The following is a 20702-nucleotide window of genomic DNA, read 5'->3' as shown; positions in this document are numbered from 1 at the left end:
GGTATACACTTAAGGAACATGCTCACGATATCATCACCGTATGTGACCTCAAGATATAAAGCTTTTCGTCTTCATCTTACTGAACACTGTCCACATGCAGCATGACAGGTGGAGGAAAGTGTGTGGTTGTATATCCAAATTGCTCAAGTCCAGACATACAAATGCTTATGATTATACAATACATATGTAAATATCAGGTATCATAACAAATTGAACTCTTCAGTATTATGTGATCCATGTTACAGGAGCTAACATAAGTATTATGTTATTGTGGGCGGCACGGTGGCACAGTGGTTAGCACTGCTGCCTCACAGCGCCAGGGACCTGGGTTCAATTCCCACCTCAGGCAACTGACTGTGTGGAGTTTGCACGTTCTCCCCGTGTCTGCGTGGGTTTCCTCCGGGTGCTCCGGTTTCCTCCCACAGTCCAAAGATGTGCGGGTCAGGTGAATTGGCCATGCTAAATTGCCCGTAGTGTTAGGTAAGGGGTATATGTAGGGGTATGGGTGGGTTGCGCTTCGGCGGGTCGGTGTGGACTTGTTGGGCTGAAGGGCCTGTTTCCACACTGTAAGTAATCTAATCATAATCTAATCTATTATAATGTGATTGTGGCAGATCATCAGCTATCACAATACCTCACATCAGAAGAAATAGCAGCGTTGGGTGTTTGCACACTCAAGCATTTTTTATAAGATTATAAGTCATTCTTTGGCGGTGCCGCATGTTGTAAAAGTTGTAATAGTCTGAGTGGGTTAATGCTAGGACCTTGTTGATTAGCTGGTGGAAAGAGAATGGTGATAGCAAATCAACCAGTCAGTTCATAGCACATGATGAGCAGTGGTGAAAAGTCATCTTAACATCACTGCACTTTTACGCTAAAAGACATTACAGAGTATATATAGAATGATCAGGACAAACCTTTATGATAGGGAACAAAGTAATTGCAGGAGATATCAGCCTGAATTTCCCTTGCACCATAGAGATGGCCTTTTGAAAATTTTCCCAGAGACAGTCAGATGTCTGTGATGATTGTGGGCGGCACGGTGGCGCAGTGGTTAGCACTGCTGCCTCACAGCGCCAGAGACCCGGGTTCAATTCCCGCCTCAGGCGACTGACTGTGTGGAGTTTGCACATTCTCCCCGTGTCTGCGTGGGTTTCCTCCGGGTGCTCCGGTTTCCTCCCACATTCCAAAGATGTGCGGGCCAGGTGAATTGGCCATGCTAAATTGTCCGTAGTGTTAGGTAGGGGGTAGATGTAGGGGTATGGGTGGGTTACGCTTCGGCGGGTTGGTGTGGACTTGTTGGGCCGAAGGGCCTGTTTCCACACTTTAAGTAATCTAATGTGCCTGCTGTATGCATATGAGTATAGCTAACAAGGTACTTAGAAGGATCCTTAGTCTATAGTTGTGCACAGCAATTAAATTTTATGGAGGTACACGGGTTCTGTGCCATGTCAGAAGCCCTGCATTCATCACAGACAGCCTTACAGTTGTAAATAATGGGGGCATTGGAGGATGACGTCCAATCTGTTAACGCGGAACTGCAAGGCTGAAACTGGCAGAGCTTTGTCTAAAAGTACACTTGCGGAAGGGGCAGCTGGTAACTCTGGACCATCTGTTAAAAAACTTCCTTTGAGGTCTTTTGATGGTCCCTCCACTTTGAGGCCACTCTCTCCATCTGTCTCAGCATGCTGGCAGGTCTAATTTATGAGCTCTCCCACTGGGCAACTCACTGCCCTTAATTGGAAATGAATGACTGTTAATTGGTCATATCTAGTATATTGCACTATGCGATTCATCTCCAACATCAACAGGATTGAGATTCACAAATGGTCTTGCATACTGGAAAACATTTAAGAAGAAAATTCTGGCCATCTATCCTTAAAAAAAAATTGTCGTAATTAAGTATTTGTCGTACAGATTTCTGGTTGTTAAGGAGGGGAAAAGGTAGTTTGCCCCGATAAGAAAGCCTACCAATTTTTATGGTAAGCCACTTGATAAAGAAAGTACCTCAAATTAAACATGAATATGGTATACTGTATAAATTAAACCATCATAAGTTCTGTTGGCAACAATAATTCAGCTGAACTACATTTTATCAGAAGAAAGAAAATGTCAAAACAACAAGTTGATATAATTGAAAATGTGCATAAAGTATGAGCAAGTAGAGAAAGGTTAAGTTTAGGTTGCTTGACAAAGGGTCAGCTAGCTTGTCTTTGACCGGATAAGAACTTGCAGTAAACAATGAGGTGCAAGAGGCAAGGCTAGTGGTTTAACGAGGTAAAGAACATCCATTGTGTAATGCCAGATGGCTTAATCTTTATTGTTGATGCTTGCTGATTGTAATCAATCAATAGATGTTGCCTTATTTGCCTGCTGCTACCTGTAAGTCACAATACAATTCCTTAAGAATCTGCTGTCCGAGAGAAGACAGAGAATTCTTGTCTTTGTGTACATGGGCAATCGCGCTCTCTCCATGGGTTGGAATAAAGGTAAAGAAGATAGAGCCACGCTGTATCTCTGAGTGTTTGCTTTGATTGTTACGGGGATACAGAAACAGGATGACATAATGAGAGAACAGAACATTTACTTTAAAAGTTTTGCTTTCATACAACTGATCCTTTGACTTGGTTCCAAACAACCAAGTAAAAATCTTTTGATTTATTAGATGCACAAATACTCAAATAAAAGAGAGACAATCTTGACTTTTGATACCGTTGCCTTGACTAAGCCTACAGGAGAGGATGGTATGTTCTTTCCATTTCATAACGCTGTATTATTTAGACATTTTCTTCCTCCATCAGGTTTTTTTGTTGTAACACTGATAACTATAGAAAGGTAATTTTACATAGCTGTTCATTTTTCCCAGAGCTTGGCAGACACCAATTGCAGAAACATTGAATTTAGCTTGGTATTGGTGGAATGCTTATGGTATAGTTGGTAAGGCCAATTTTTGTGCAAGGCAAGATGCCCTACGGTCCTTGATATAGCTTTGCCTGTGACCTTTCAGAGTACCATTAGCCATATTTTGATTTTTGGGAATAAATTTTCAAGCCACCGGACGAGCATTGAAAATCGACAGAATTTCTTGTGGGGTAAGTCTACTTTTTTCTTCAACATCTTGCAATAATAGTTAGTAAATTAGATGGTCAGCTAATAAAGTTGAGTACATTCAAGCAAGCTTTGTGAACAGCAACATTTACCATGCCTTTGTGACACCAGAACAGCTTATCTACCCGCTCTACACTTCACAATTCTGTTTTAACTGTGTGAAAATATAAAGCTTGTTGCCTTTGATATGTATCACAAGTAACTTGGAACAAATTATAAAGTAAGTATTGAATTCAATTTGCCGTGACTGGGATTCTGGGAGAAGCACCAATAAAAATTACAATTTTGTGGCTAGTAAATAGTAATATTTACAAAGAACAATGCTGCACAAGAACAGGCCATTTGGCCCACTAAGACTACATCAACACATGATGCTTTTCAAAAGTAAAAACCTTCTGCCTCTACGTGGTCCATATCTCTTTATTCCCTATCTATTCATATATCTGATACTTTGCTACTCTGTTTGCCTCCACCATCTTGCCACTCACATCTGTTTTAAACTTACCCCCTTTTACCTTAAACCCATGTCCTCTAGTGATTGAGATGTCTAACCTGGGAAAAAGACTCCCAACTATCCATTCTATCCATGCCCCTTATAATATTGTAAACTTCTGTCAGTCACCCCTCATTCTTCAAGGTTCAAGTAAAAACAAATTCAAGTTTGTCCAATCTCTATTCATAACTGATATCTTTCAAACTAGGTAATATCCTGGTAGAGCATTTCTGTACCCTTTCAAAAGCTTCCACATTCCTTCTGGTGGTGGTGATCAGATCTGTACACAATATTCCAAATGTGACCTAAATTACGTTCTATACACTGCAACATGACTTACCAATTTTTATGTTCAGTGCCCTGGCCAATGAAGGCAAGCATGCATATGCATTCTTGACCACCTTATCCATTTGTGTTACCATTTTGAGGGAACTGAGGACCTGTACATCTACATCTCTATGTATGTTGATACTACAATGGACTCTGCTGTATACTTTTTGCTTTCTGTTTGCATTGTATCTTCCAAAATACATCACCTCGTATTTTTCCAGATTAAATATCATCATCTTTATCCAGGTCTCCAGCCTATCTATATCCCATTGTATTCTCAGCAATCCTCTTCACTCTTGGTTATCCTGCCAATCTTTGTGTCATCCACAAATTTACAGACCTCCTACATTCTTCACCAAGTTATTTATGTATATTACAAACAACAGATATCCTATCACTGATCCATTTGGGACACCATTGGTCATAGATCTCCGGTCAGAAAATACGCTTCCACCTCTACTCTGTCTTCTATCACCATGCCAATTCCGTATCCGTCTTATTAGCTCACTTCGGATCCCATGCGACTCCACCTTTTGTGTCAGCCTGCCATGAGAAACCTTGTCAAAGTCCTTGCTAAAGTCCATAGAGACAACATCTACCACTCTGCCCTCATCAATCATCTTTGTCACTTCCTCATAAAACTCAAATTTGTGAGACACCCCTTCCCTGCACAAGGCTATGCTACCTATCTCTAATAAATGCATATTTTTCAAATGTTAATAATTCTTTTCCCAAAGCATCTTCTGCAATAATTTCTCTATCACTGACATAAAGCTCACCAGCCTTTAATTTCTCAGATTATTCTTGTTGTCCCTCATAACCAAAGGAACAAAGTTGTACAAATCTCCAGTCCTCTGGGATCTTTCCTGTCACTAAAGAGATTTTGATTTGATTTACTACTGTCATATGCACTGAAGTACAGTGTTGTCTCACATACTTTACAGGCAGATTGTACTGTACAAGTGCTCAGGATAGAGTGTTTCAGCTGTCAAGAAGGTGCAGAGAGAGACAAGTGTTAACATTTAAGAAGACCATTCAAAAGTCTGATAACACCTGGGAAGAAGCTGTTCTTGAATCTGTTCATACATGTATTCAAACTTTTGCCTGATGGATGAGAGTGAAAGAGAATATAATCAGGGTGGGAAAGGTTTTTGTGTTGGTTGCTTTCCCAGTGCAGCGTGAAGTATAAATGAAGTCAATGGATGGGAGGCTAGTTTCTGTGTTGGAGTGGGCTGCGTTCATAACTCTGTAGTTTCTCATGGTCTTGGGAAGAGCTGTTGCAATACCATGCTGTGATACATCCAGGTGGGATGCTTTTTATAATGTACCTATAAAAATGTGTACAGTTCTTTGTAGAAATGTTGAATCTCCTTAGCCTCCTGAGAAAGCAGACGCATTATTGTGCTTTCTTGATCATTGTGTCATTGTGGGTGGACCAGGACAGATTGTTGGTGATCATCACTTGGAGGAACTTGAAGCTGTCAACCATCTCCACCTCAGCACCATTGATGCAGACAGGGCTTGCCCTCCAACTCTATCTCGCCTGCTTCCCTCAGCATTCGGAATAGACCTTATCTGGTCTCAGGGGCTTGTCTACCTCAATGCTTTTCAAAACGCTCGACACTCTATTTTTGATATTAACATGCCCTAGAGTATCATACCTTCCCAAAACCCACCATCCACTATGTCCTTCTCCATTGTGAATACCAATGGAAAGTATTCATTAAGGACCTCACTCACTTTCCTTCGGCTCAGTGCATAAATTGTCCCCTTTGTCCTTGATTAGACCTGCCCTGTCCCTAGCTACCCCTTTGCTCATAATGTATGTGTAAAATGCCTTGGAATTTTCCTCAGTCCTGTTGTCAAAGACATTTCATGATCCCTTTTAGCCCCGCTCCTTCCTTATTTGAGTTCTTTCCTGCTGTCTTTGTATTTTTCAAGGGCTGTCTGTCTTCAGTTTCCTAATCCTTACACATGCATCCTTTTTCTTTTTGACTAAGCTCTCAATTTCTCCTGTCATCTATGGTTCCTGAATCTTACCATCATTTTTCTAGGAACATGTTGGCCCTGAACTCTAATTAACTGGCATTTTAAAAATTTCCACATGGCAGATGCGGATTTACTGTCAAACAGTTGCTCCGATCTACATTCCCAATTTCTGCCTACTATTATAGTAGCTAGCCTTCCCCCAGTAAAGTGCTTTCACCTGAGGACTACTCTTATTCTTATCCATAAGTAGCTTAAAACTTACAGAACTATGGTCCTAAATTAATATGTTGTTTCAAAAAAACTGTCATGGACCCACCTAACAAATTCACCCTCATCCAGGCCCCTGCGAGACTAAATGAGTCCCAGTCTACACTGGGGAAGTTAAAATCACCCACCGGTAACAACTTTGTTATTTTTGCCTTTTTCCGTATTATTATGTAATTTCTCTGGTTTCAACAACAAAAGCTCCATTCACCAAAAGAAAGAAGCGTAGTGGTAATCATATTCTTAGGTTGCAGTTTGGTCTTCAGTGTGTGGGATTTAGTAAAATTCAGTGAATTTTGTGGGGAAACCAAAATTAACATCCCTTTTTTGTATTCCGATGTCTGTGTCAGGGAAACACCAAGTTCTGATACCTTTGAACTATTTTTTTATTTCTCCAAGGATCTGGAGAAAATGAAACTCTTAAATATGCATGAAATCCTTAGCATCCCAATATGAGAAGGATTTAGTGAAGATTTGCTGGATAATACCAGGAGTAATGCATTGAGGAAAGACTTGCAAAGTTTTTTTTTAACATCACGGAAAGGATATTTTGAAGAAATATATGAAGGAGCTTTTCAAGAATGTAAAGACTGGTAAAAATTCAAAGATTGTTTCCACTTGTTTATGAATCAATGGGTGGATATTATTGACTTTATATTACGATGAGAAAAATTCATGTGTAAGCATAATAATAATAAGTGGCCTGACTTTAATTTGGGCCAGGTAGTTGGGATTTGTGGAGGTGGTGTTCATTGAGTCCTTTAGAGCATAAGGATATTTTAACTCGAGGCCTTACTTGAGTACTTGGATCTGGCAGAAATAAGAGCACCATTGCTGGGCAAGAGTAGGAATGAAGTTATAGCAAGAGAAGGAACATACTCTTTAAACCTGTCAAATCCCATGTCCTAAGATGTTGTCGAGAATTGTGAAGGCTCAAAGAATTGGCAGAGTTCTTTTGCCATTAATTAAAATTTAACATTTTTTTACACCTTGTAAAGAGAAATTTAATTTCCCTTACCATCTAAAATAAAAGATGCAGGGAGGGACCAGGTGGCTAATGGGGACAATGCCATTTTTCTGCTGCCTGCTATTGTTACTTATTGAAGTCAGATAACATGAAGGCTAGTAATCCTAAACAGCAAAAGCCCAATTAAAAGATGAGCTTCGCCCTACTGGCATCATTGGGTGCACATGCTATTTAATGATGGTGAGAGCTAAAACCTACAGAGCCTTTCCTGCTGTTCTTGTATCTGCTGATCTGATTAAACCCTCATGCATATCTTTTTCTTTGTGACTATTCTGGCCATCCACCTATCTGCTTCCATCTAAACCCAAATTGATAAAAACTGCCATCTGTTTCCTATCCCATGTCAGATGATTGCTGACCACAATGATCCCTGGTGTTCAAACTCTTCAATTTTAAAGTTCTCATTTGTGTTAAGTTCTTTAATGGCTTCACCCTTCTTGACCTTTGGAACTCAACAGCATCCAGATATACTATTTTTCTGAAATCTCCTTTCCTTGGATTCTCTTGCCTTTTGTACATTGCTTTCCTTTGTTAGGGGTTATGCATTCATCAGCTTCAACCCATGTTTGAAATTCTCTACCTCAACCCCTTTTCTGCCTAAATGTCTTCTTAAAACTCAACAGTTTCTTCGGACTTCTGATGTCCCCTGAGTTCTTCCTACCTTAAAGCTATTATATAACTGCAAGTGATTGTAGATTTCCAGTGCAAACACTATTGAGATTACCACACTTTCCTTGTAGTATTAAAGCTATACTCACTGCTGGGTGAGAACAATCTGGAAACTGCCAGGAAAGAAGGAGCTCAAATGCAAAGTTGAAAACATTGTTAAGTCAAAAAAAACAGATGTGCTTCCCCAAGCCCTACCAGTTATGTCACTGCCTCTCCTTTCCTGAACCTGGGACATTGTTCTTTCTTCAAGACCTTCCCAAACCCTGTAATTTGCCAGAAAACTGATTTGTGGCAGCTGACAGCCATTTTGAGGTGCTTCCAGGCAGCAAATGAATGGTGACATTGAGCTGTAGTGTTTTAATTTATGCTTTTTAGACTTGTTTGAGTCATTTTGTGTCGTAATGTGAACTGAATTAAATTCCATGTCAGGATGTCTACCTTGGTTCCATTATAGTGTTGATCCTTCTTGAGTTAGAAGATTTATAGTTATAAGCCTTTCCTAGAGATAAGAGCACGTAACCTGAGGTGATTGTTGCAGGTTCACTTCTTTTAGATGAGACATTGACTCAAGTCCATTCTGCTATGTGATGCTGGTTAAAGCGCAGCAGGTCAGGCAGCATCCAAGGAACAGGAAATTCGACGTTTCGGGCAAAAGCCCTTCATCATTGTTTCCTGATGAAGGACTTTTGCCCAAAACGTCGAATTTCCTGTTCCTTGGATGCTGCCTGACCTACTGCGCTTTAACCAGCATCACATCTTCAGCTCTGATCTCCAGCATCTGCAGACCTCACTTTTTACTCCATTCTGCTATGTCAAGTGTATATCGAAGATCCTATGGCACTATTAGAAGAGAAGCAGAACTTTCTGTGTATATTGATCAATACTTATTTCTCAACAAACACCACCAAAAACACATTTACCTCATTGCTGTTTATAAGACCTTGAAGTGAGAACACTGGCTGGTGTGTTTCTCGAATGACAATACTTTTTTAAAAAAATTAATGATTGTGTATTGATTTAGAATGTTTCTAAATATACAATGTAATTGCATAATTATCCTCTTTACTTTGTGTGACATTATTGAAATACAGAAAATGTGAAAAGCAACTTTTGAAGTCAATGCACTGTACATGTTGAGCTACCTGGTACTTTTTGATTATATCTTCTGTTTTCCCACATGCACCTCTATATATAATCCTACAATTTTCCTCTGAAAATTAATTCTTTGTTGTGGTGCAAAAAAAGGAGCCGTGTTATGGTGTTCAGCATAATGATCATTCTGTGGTTTACGATTATCACGATAAGGAAAAAAATAGATCGTTTCCACTTTACATTGTGGTGTATCAGCCTATGACACCTCCATTACAGGAAAACTTTATGACATTGTGGAAACTATAGATTGAAAAGCAGTTCTTAATCATATAACTGCATACTGTAATGTGAACATTTTCCTGTAAATTGCAAATGAATTGGCATCTTTGTTGTGTGCAAAATATTCAACTGAACAAGTTATCAAAGCAAACTGAAGTGTTTTGGTTTCTGTATGCCATTTGCCTATTAAGGCAGGTTATACACAAATGTGATAAATTAATTGTCTGGTTCGGACTCTTCCTGCACCACCCCCTATTCCTGGTTGTTTACTGTTTCCTGTTCTACATATTTAATCAAAATATGGGTTTAACCATGCCTTGAATAAGAACAGAAAACATGTTATAGTGCTTTCATCATGGCCTAAGCATACTTGAAAGCACTTCACAACCAGAAAAATTGCTGCCCCTATTGTTATGTGAAGATACAGAAATATCAGTTTGTATATAAGAATGTTGACAAACACCAGGTGGGATGAAATGACCCATTTGTGCATTTGGTGATGGAAGGGTGTAGATCAAAACATGTGGGGAATTCCTTACATGGTTCAAAGACTGCCGGGGGTATTTAACATCCATCTGAACTGCAAAAAAGCAGACTGGCAAGTGCTTGGTGTAATAGCTTGTCCAGAATTATTGGTGACAACTGTCAATTCAGCATTCTCTTAATACAACAGTGAAATGCCTCTGCAGATTATGTGCTCACTTCCTACAACATGGATTCAACACAGAAATTTCTCACTCAGATGAAATGTTGAATATTACCTGTCTCCGGCATGAGGGGTCATATAATATAGAGAGGGTGGAGGTAGCCCATTAGCTTCCCATTTTCCCCTGATCTCACCTCACAATGCAGAAATAAATGTAAAATACTGGAATCCTGAAAATCTGAAATGAAAGCAAAAAATACTGGAAAGCTCAGCAGGTCTGACAGTGTTGGTGAAGAGAGAAACAAGGTTAATGTTTCAAATCTGAAATGACTCTTGTTCAGAACTGAAAAAGGATGGGGTATTTTTTAATGCTTTTGACAGAGGGAGGAGGAGCTAGTGGAACAGATGGTGAGGGTGCCCACAGCAAAAGACCAAGGAAGTGCTAGTAGTAGTAAGGGAGAAATAGAGATATAAATTAGATGTACATGATATGAAAAGGAGAAAATGAGTTCTGTCTGCTAGGTGCAAAGTCAACTAGGGAGGACCTAATCAGATTAGAGGACAAATGTCATTCTTTGAATTTGTTGGAACTAAATGTTGAATTTAAGAGGCTGTACAGTGCTAAGTGAAAGTGTTGCTCCCCCTACTTTTAGGATGCGAGCAAGGTAACTTATTGAAATTACAAGCAGTGGAAAGTTCAAGGCCATTCTTCAGGTTAGAACAGAGGTATTCCACAAAGCAGTGATCCAATTTGTATTTGGTTTCGTCATTGTAAAAGAGATTGAATTGTGAGCAGTAATTCAACAGATTAGATTGAAAAAAGTACAAGTAAACTGCTGCTTCACCTGGAATGTGTGTTTGGGGTCTTGGACTGTGAAAAGGGAGGAGATTAATGTGTTACACCTTCTCTTGGGTGGGGGAAATATTAGCAGTGCTGGAATAGTGCTCCACATTATCGCAGATGAATGTTCCCTGCAAAATCACAGTGGTGGGAGGAGATGATGTTTTTGGTGGTGGTCTCCTACTAGATGTGGGGGAAATTATGGAGTGTGATCCTTCCGATGTAGAGATAGGTGGAGTGGAGAATAATGATGAGGAGAACCCTATTGTTCTAATTAGGAGGGGGGAGTGTGAGGATAGAAGAATGGGAAATTAATTAGACATGGCTGAGGGTCCTGTTAATTGTAATAGGAAGAATCCTTGGGTGAGAAGCAAAGGTTATCTTGTCAGAGGCATCCCTGTGGAAGGTGGTACCATCAGAACAGATATGACAAAGATGGAGAATCATAGAACCCCTACAGTGCAGAGCAGACCACTTGGTCCATCATGACAGCACCGATCCTCAGAAGAGCATCCCACCCACACCCACTCCCCTATCCTCCTAACCCTGCATTTCTCATGGCCACTCCACCTAATCTGCACATCCTTGGATTTTGGGAGGAAACTCACACAGACATGGAGAACAGGCAAACTCCACACAGACACTCACTCATGGCTGGAATCGAATCCAAGTCCCTGGCCTCAGTGAGGCAGCAGTATTGACCCTGAGCCATCAGAAACTGAAAGAATAGAATGGAATCACTGCAGGAAATAATCTGTTCTACTCGCTTTTACCAACCCCGCCGTCAATTTCTATGTCATGGCATCACCATTTTCAAGCCCATTTCAGGCCTGAAAAATCATATCAGCTTTGAAATCTTAATTCTGTTTCTGATGCATAGATGCTTCCAGATCTGCTAAATTTCTCCAGTACTTTGTTTTTATGTTCTATAATGTAGAGGTGATGTGTATGCCAAAATCAGCAGTTCACCCCCATACATAAATAATTATGGATCAATTGACCTTGTGAAAAGCTCAATTGACCCCATTATTACCCCATCCACACCATAATATGGTTGGCGATGGTGATTGAGCAGAGGTGAAATTCATTCCTTTAAAGTTCTTAAAACATGCAGAAGGAATGGGATTGCTGTCATTGGAAGGTGGTCCTTTTTCATTGAGGCACCCCTAGCTTCCTTTCCACCCTAGCATTCTTTAAAACTCAACTCCCCGTGAACCACTCCAAACAAAGCACCTAGACTTGTCTGAACTCGGGGTCCAAGGTGCCTCCCAGTGGACTTTAATATAAGATATAGTACAGTACATGATTGTTGGACTTGCTTGGCAATTGTGCAGCAGGTACTGAAGGCAGGACATCTTCCCAGTGCTGTATGTAGCTCTATTTAGTTTGCCCAGTGGCTTTATGGCTGTGAGTGGGCTTCAAACCAGCCAGTCAGTTGCCTGCTGATATTTCTTTCAAAGTAGTGAGCTGTTCATTCTCACACGCATCTGGAAAAACTACAATAAGTACTTAGGAGCTGATTTTGCAAATTTATGACCATGTCACAGGAATAAGAAGGGTTGGTCCTTTAACCTGGCATTAAAAACCAAGTATTAATTAAAATATTCCCTGATGAAAATAAGACTGATGTTTTTTTTAAAGGTTTCCCCATGGCCATTTTAGATGTCTATAAAAGGTTTGCATAACCATTTCTTTTCCCCTTTCTGTTTTTTTGACGAAGTTTCAAGTATTTCTCTTGTGAAGACAAAGATTAGTCGCAAGGTTTGTGAAGGTTTATAGATCAGGTTGAGGTTAGGGTGTAGGTTTGCTCGCTGAGCTGTAGGTTTGATATCCAGATGTTTCATTACCTGGCAACCTCCAAGTGAAGCAAAGCTGTTGTCTTCTGCTTTCTATTAATATCTTTCTCCTGGATGGGGTTCACCTGACATCACCACAAACCCCAGGAACCCCATCCCAAAGAAAGGTATAAATAGAAAGCAGGAGACAACAGCTTTGCTTCACTTGGAGGTCGCCAATGATGATGTTACCTAGCCAGGTAATGAAACGTCTGGATATCAATCCTACACCCGAAACAAAGATTAGTGATGTTAGTCTTATTTAACTATTGTTTATCTTTACATATTTCTCCAAATTTTTTCTGGGATCTGCTATCCCAAGGGCTGGCCATTCTCATGACTCTTTCTCTATTGATTGTTCCTCAAGAGTCAGACTGAAGTACTGAATGTAAAGCAGGCTCCTTGTTGACTGGAAGTAGTCCCCAGAAGTAGTTTTGATGCAGCCACATCGTGGTTTACATGTGATATTGTTATTCTTAATGACAATTACTCAACTTGAATTTCATGCTAATTTTGATGTTCCGTCCTGTTCCCCTTTCTAATCAATTAGAGTGATGAATATAATCATAAGCCTCTACTTTTCCATTTTAGGATCAAAATCCTGAAATTCCCTCCTTAACAGCATCATGGGTCAACCCACAGTAGGTATACTGCAGCAGTTTAAGAAGGCAGCTCACCACCACCCTCTCAAGAGCGGCTAGGGATGGACAATAAATGCTGGCCAGCCAGCAATGCCCACAACCCACAAAATAAAAGTAATACACAGAGTTGAATAGATGAGAGAAAATGTGCAGTTTCAGTTTGTTCACCCTGAGCCAGTTTTTCATTTGATTTGCCGTTTTTTGGTGCTTTCTTACTAACTGCAAACAGGCTGTTATGTTTACCCACATTGATAACAGTGACCTTGCTTCAAGGGCAGCGGGAGTGACATATCTGCTGCAGGGACAATGTTTTCAGTATAATATTCAGTGTTGCCTCCAGTATTTCAGCAAAGTGATCATACTGTCTTGAGAACATTTTGAACTAGAGGAGGAAGATTGTAATGGCAGGAGTAACTTGGAATAAATTAAGACTACTACAAGAAGCAGTCTGGTTGATATAGTGTTGGTTTGTGGTGGCATTGGATTAATTAAATTAAGAAAAATACATAATATACAATACTGTGCACCATTCATTGATAGTCAGACTGTTGTACCTTTCCTCTTGCATAAATTTACTAGAGTCTGTACATCACTTTAACTCCAGCCCTTTTAAAAAGTACCTCCTGCAGTCTGTGGATGATACTTAATACAGGGTTGACTTGTGCCATGAGAACTAAATATGAACTAATTAAGGGGCTATTTTATGCTGTGGTCAGGATACTGCTATATACTATTTGAATGTTTAAGGTAAGAATCTCGTACTTAGAATAAATGGAAATCGATTCAATACAGTCATATACTTGGATAAGAATTATCCTTACTCGGTTAAGTATATATTTGCGATCAACAGTATTCTGAAGCTAGCAGAAGCATGTTGCCACAAAGATGGCATAGAATATTTGCAAGTGAAGACGGGAGCATCAAACATTCATATTGTGCAGTGTAAATCCTTCCCCCATCTTTATGTTCTTGATTTTATAACGCGCATATATTTTCTAAATATGTAGCAGTCTTTGTTTTCTTTTAAACAAACTATGAAGCAGGACTCAGTGGAATGGAAACTGATCTTTTTGCAGCATCCCATCCCCTCCCCTGCCTCTAACTGCTGTGAATAATACTGCAAGAGAGGCAGGCCAGGACAAAAATGGCTGTGGTTGCTACCTGTTTGTGGTTGATTGGTTGTTTTTCCTCCTGATTGCTGCAGGCACGGAAGAGAACAGCCGCTTATCAAGCACTTCAAATCTAGTTTGTTCAGTGTAGCAGCCCAAGAGAAAATGGCTGCTGTCTGCCTTGTTTGCAAATCTTGTCATATGCTGACTGTTCAAGAGAAAATGAGACTTTGATCATGCAAAGTCTGCGTGTGGATTCCCTTGTTTTAAAATGAAACGTACAGAACCCTGACCTGCCACTACAAAATGGTTTGGATAGCTGTTTGGACCACGCTGTTTATCGAATTTAGGTAAAATAAATGGCTGTTGTTTGAAACCTGCTGTAATTCAAATTTAGGTGAAATGATTGCTGGAAAGAAAACGTACCAGTTATAAACGGTAATAAATTAAGTTATTTTGCCAAATTTGTTCACTGTAAATGGATTGTAAAATCGGTAAGAGATTTTTTTTGTTCAGACTTCGTATTTTAATTTGTAAGCCAGTGAAACAAATTTGGTCCTGAAACATCTTGAATACTGTTGTTTTAAAGTGATTAATCATCTGATTAGATTTAACATACAACTTGCTGTTTTTCCTTCAGGGTTTAATGGTTCAGTAGGATTACATGTGTTAACCCTAAAAAGGAAATTGTTGCCACAGTGAAAATACACTTTAAAAGTATTATTAAAGATCTCTGAAATGAAATGATGCCACATCATTCTTATGAATGTCAGTTCCTATACTTGTCAGGAATATCACTGCAGCAGTGGCCCCGACTACAGTACTGAAACAGCTTGTATCAAATCACAATTGGCATTCTGTGTAATTGTGACAATAGAAAACTATTTATCTTCATTCTCCTCAATCTATCTGGAGCCTTTGGCATGATTGACCAAACCATACTCTTGCAAAGCACCTTGATTGTCATCAAACTACTTGTTGGGTCTATTACTGACCTATCCAGTTGTAGAAAAACCTGTACTGATTTCTCTTCCTTATCCCACAAGGCTACCTCTGTTGTCTCCTAAAGCTCTATCATCAGCCTCATCTCATTTTTCATCCACATGATGCCCTTGTGGCATCATGTGAAAACATATGGTCATTTCTACATGTAGGCTTTCAACACCAGCTCTACCTAGCCATCACCTTACTTGACTTCCTGCCCCATTTGTAAATTGTCTAACAACTTGCCTGATGTACAATATCAGATCAGCAGAAATTTCCCTCAGTTAAACTTTGGGAAAATAGAAGCCCTTGTCTTCATTTCCCACAGCAAATTCCATTTCCTGACCATTGATTTAATCTCCTTCTCTGGCCACTTTTTGAGTATAATTATTTTTTATTTAACACTAAGCTGAGTTATCAAACGCTTTAATCCCATCATTTAGAACACCTTTGTAACACTGGGTGACTCACTGCTGCCTCTACTGTTGGGTTGCTGAAAGTTTCATATTTTTCTTTTTGTTACCTGTGAGCTCGACTGTTCCAACATAGCCAAATCTGTTTCTCGTCTCCACCATATCCCACACCCTGTAAACCTAAGCACATCAGAAGCTATACAGCTAACTCTGCTACCAAATTCCCTTCACTCATAACCATCTTGCTGTCAAGGAAGGAACACATTGATTTTAAAATTGTCATCCTAGAACTGGATATTACATGTCCCTGTTGGTGTGTTCTCAGCTTGACAGCAAGCAAAATAGGTCAGGTAGCAAACCTTGCTGCTCACACTCATAATACAGAAGATGAGTGGGCACTGCAATCAGCAGCCCACCTACCACGTAAATAAATAATTAAGGCTCAGTAAAACTTGTTAATATTTCCCTGCCAACATTTGCATGGGCAGCCTGTTTTCTTTTGAAAAATGTTTCAGAACTGTCAGAAGGAGGAGGGCTTACAATCTTGAGAGGGGTACTCTTTGTCCATTGATGACAGTACTCATCCTCTTACTATCCACCTGTATATCCCAAAGGCGAAAAGATAACCTGGTATCCTGCAGATTGTCTCACACAGGAGACTTGACGGATCTTGAGCTCCATTTTAAAGTAAACAAGAGGAGTCAGATCAATATGTTTTATTTACCAGTTTTACTGGGTTTTTTTTGGGAACCCAGCATCCAAGGACCTTGTTACCCCTGACCCTAAAGTGGAGCAACACCCTCGCTCTGAGATCCATCGAGCTTCCTGTGTGAGGCAGTCTCAACAGTGTCCACTACTGTAGACTGCCACTCCTAGAACTGTTGGAGCTGCTAGCCAGTCAAGTAGGTTGGCAGCTCTGGAGGGCAGGACCTCTTCCCAAGGACAGCACGGCAATCCAACTTTTCAGCACCTCAAATCTGCTGTGGGATAGATTTTTTCTGGTTTGTTGCCTCACTGCTGATTTCCTTATAATTTTCTACCCTGTCTTTTCAAATCTACCTGCCTTTTTTTCTATGGAACCTCCTCCATCCTAGGAACATCTGAGATAGCTGTGCTTCTTCAATTCTCATGTCTTCCATGTTCATAAGTTTAATTACTCATTGAGGACAATGCCTTTGTCTGTCAAGTTCCTAAGTTCCACTCTTCGTCTTTACTTTACTTGCTTCCTTTAGGAACCTCTTTAAAACCCATTTCCTTGATCAAGTTATTTATCGTAAAAGCTCAGAAAATAAGACAAGAAGTAGGCTATTTGGCCCTTCAAGCCAGCACTACCATTTTGTAAAATTATGGTTGATAGTCAACTCTGTATCCTGTAACGCTTTCTCCCCACATCCTTTAAGACAATAAGAAATGATAAGAGTGGACCATTTGGCCCCTCAAGCCGCTTGACCAATCAATAGAATCATGGTTGATCGACATTCCTCATGCCCACTTTCCTGCCTTTTCCCCATTACCCTTGATTCCCCTCCTAATCAAGAGTCGATCTACTTCCGCATTAAATATATACAAGGACAGTGTCCCCACATCTCTTTGTGGCAAAGAGTTCCACAGACACACTCAACTCTCTGAGAGAAGAAAACCTCCTTATCTTACTCTTAAATTGGCGCCCTTTATTCTGAGACTATGCCCTCTGGTCCGAGATTCTCCCGTGAGAGGAAACACACTCTTAGTATTTACCTTGTCTAGCCCTGTAATATTTTCATGAGATGACTTCTTATTCTTATAAATTCCACTTTGTAGACTTGTTTTGCCTTTGCTCATAACAATCCCTGCCTACCAGATATCATCCTAGTGGATCTTTTCTGAACTGCCTCCAATGAAATGATATCTTTCCTTGAACAAGGGGACCAAAACTGCTCATGGTACTCCAGATGTGGTCTCACCAGCACCTTGCACAGTTGCAGTAAGACTTCCCTACTCTTATATACCAATACCCTTGAAATAAGGGCCAATGTTTCATTAGCCTTCCTGATTACGTGCTGCTTCCATTAGCCTTCCTGACTTATATCCTTTGATCCCTTTAGTCCTAAGAACTACATCTAACTACTTCATGGAAACATTCGATATTTTGGCTTTAACTGTCTTCTATAGCAGATAATTCCATATATATAGAAAGGGAGGTGGGATTTGAAAAAACAGGGCAGAAAATTATTAAGAAGTCGGCAGTGAGCCAACAAACCAAAAAGAAACCTGACCTACAGCAGGCGGCTGATGTTCTGGAAAGTTAGATTGCCGAGTCTTTTTGGGGAAGAGGTCCTACCCTCCAGAGCTGCTAGCCAACTTGACTGGCCTCTCTGGATGAAGAAATTTCTCCTCCTCTCAGTTCTAGATGGTCTAACAATATTGTTAAATTGTGACCTGGTTCTAGTGTCCCCAGTCATCAGAAATATACCTTGTCTAGCCCTGTTAGAATTTTACAGATTTCTGAGATTCCACCCCCTCCCCAACTCCCCTTCCTCCCTCCCCATTCTTCTAAACTCCAACAAGCACAGTCCTAACCAGTCTCTTCATACACTCATCCTGCCCTTCTCAAGAATCAATCTGGTAAATCATTTAACTCCCTCCATGGACAGAAGATCCTTTCTCAGATAAAGAGACCACAGTATTCCAGGTGTGGTTTCATCAAGGCCCTATACAATTGCGGCTAGACATCTGTGATTCTGTACTGGAGTCCTCTCACTGTAAAGACCCCATAACACTTGCCTTCCTCACCCACTGTTGTGTCTTATGTACAAAGACACTCAGATCTTGTTCTATCTCCTTCCTTCCCAATCTATCACCATTCCAGTGAGATCAGATAATACTAATATCAAGATAAGACCATCTGTCCCAAAATCACTTGATGTGAGTCACTATTACATTGTTTTTTAATATTCTCTCCATGTTTTTCCTATGTTAGAGGAGCTGCGTAAATACAGATGATGGTTATTGTGAGGTTGCGACCTCTAAATATCCTGCCAGAGATATCTGATCTGCTCGTGTTGACATTTTTCTGGTTGTGCTGGTAATTCTTTCATTTGTTGTGCTATAAAGAAACAACAAATTGTGATGGTAGAGTGAGTATGCCAGCTTTCATGGGGAAAGTGAAAACTGTAGTGCCTTCATTACTGGTATGCATGATTGATTCACTTGTGCCAGCATATTATTTGGTACTTTATCTGATTATTGAGAAGGTCCCTCTCATAAGTTTATGGTGTAGACAGAAAGGAAAATAGAGAAAAAGCCGCCAATGAGGGGAAGGTAGTATTCATGTCAGTTGGTCCTCCTCTGTGGTTCATTTAAGATTTTGTTGTCTGTTAAGTTTTTTTTGCGTTTGAAGTGAGTAAGTGGCTGTTTTACAACTTGCATGTGGCAGACGCACATGATTTGTCTAATATTATCAGTTTTGCTCACTGTGGTCTCTACTGCTACAAAATCTCTTTTATGATACGATAAAGAAGAGACGAAAAAAGCAAAGAGGAAGATGTTCTTCGTGCAACTAAGATATATCCGTTGCAACATTAACTTGTCTTTGCAGGCAATATGGTATTTCAACTGAGTGTTCAGAACGTGCTGTTTTAGGTGGGGAGTCAAACACACAATCCAAAGCATTGTAACAGTAATGTGTCTGCACTGTCCCAACTTAATTTATTGTACGATCTACAAAATATCAACCAATTAAACAAAATGAATCTCATCAAGGTCAATAAGCAGATTATACCTTACCTACTCCAGTATTGACAGTAGAACTTTTAACTTGGATAATTGTTTTTGATTCTGATTGACTGATCAAAATGTTGCCTATAAGATTGTTGGTGAAAGTTGAAAGTAAATTTGTATCCATACTAACATTTTGGTTACAGTACTTGCATGGCTCTTAAACAGGAATTTACACTGGAATTTATTTAAATCATCCTAGAGAATAGCTGGCAGTTGATTGGCTGCAGAGATTCACGCCATTATCCTTTTTGACTGCAGCTGAGAATACTTTGCTCTTATAATGACGTGATGTCAAAACACTTTCAAATACACAAGCAGTTGGGCTTGTATAAATGGATCAGTGTTCAGTCAACAAATTAAAGGGGCCAATGTAATTGGAAATTTCTGGACTAAGCAAGCCAATTACTGGGATATCACAATTGGCAGCTGCCACGTGAGCACTTCGTAATTTTCACAATAAACATGTTTTGGAACTGTTTCAAAGATTGATCTAGGATTGAGTCTTCACAGCATTTTAAAATATTCTTATGGTGACAATTATCATCAGCTTTCAGGCTGTTGCTGGTTTCAGTACCCCTGCAATTAGCCCTTCTACAGAAATCTGTCTGTTTTGTAAGCCAGAAATGCTAAACGACATTGCCAAATTTTAAAAAGGAAAAATATGGGGCATTTCACCAGAGACACTGTTTTGTCTGTTCCTCACAAGTATGGATTTGTTAAAGTCTTTGCAAATAACAGGCTGCAAATGTAATGGGATTGTTTTAATTATGGGAAATGTTTGATCATCCAGTAATGAAGCAAGCTTTTAGAAGATTAGAACACTTGGTGTACTAAAATGTATGCAATCGTAAGTAATTAGATTAGATTACTTACAGTGTGGAAACAGGCCCTTCGGCCCAACAAGTCCACACCGACCTGCCGAAGCGCAACCCACCCATACCCCTACATTTACCCCTTACCTAACACTACGGGCAATTTAGCATGGTCAATTCACCTGACCCGCACATCTTTGGACTGTGGGAGGAAACCGGAGCACCCGGAGGAAACCCACGCAGACACGGGGAGAACGTGCAAACTCCACATAGTCAGTCGCCTGAGTCAAATATTTGTTATACAGCGTTCTTGGAATTAAAACTGCTACAATTCTGTAATGCTTTAAATGAGAGTCTGTGTAGATTCAAAATCTAGTTTGCTCAGTTGGCTGGACAGTTAACGTGGTTAAA

At 40.0% G+C, this 20702-nt stretch overlaps 1 protein-coding gene across 8 annotated transcripts in view; it reads left to right on the top strand.

Annotated features, from left to right (window-relative positions):
* LOC132816506 (F-box-like/WD repeat-containing protein TBL1X) overlaps nucleotides 1-20702 on the top strand; it is a 424554-nt gene that overhangs the window by 190788 nt on the left and 213064 nt on the right. For 2 of the 8 annotated variants that reach the window (XM_060826185.1, XM_060826187.1), the window contains exon 1: nucleotides 14465-14673. The exons of the other annotated variants lie outside the window; for them this stretch is intronic. The gene's annotated coding sequence lies outside the window, so the exon portion shown is untranslated. Of the gene's footprint in view, nucleotides 1-14464; nucleotides 14674-20702 lie in introns of those variants that run through there. 8 annotated transcript variants of the gene reach the window in all.

The sequence above is a fragment of the Hemiscyllium ocellatum genome, chromosome 6, assembly GCF_020745735.1.
Source record: "Hemiscyllium ocellatum isolate sHemOce1 chromosome 6, sHemOce1.pat.X.cur, whole genome shotgun sequence".
Taxonomy (NCBI): Eukaryota; Metazoa; Chordata; class Chondrichthyes; order Orectolobiformes; family Hemiscylliidae; genus Hemiscyllium; species Hemiscyllium ocellatum.
This window is presented reverse-complemented; position numbering and strand designations above follow the sequence as displayed.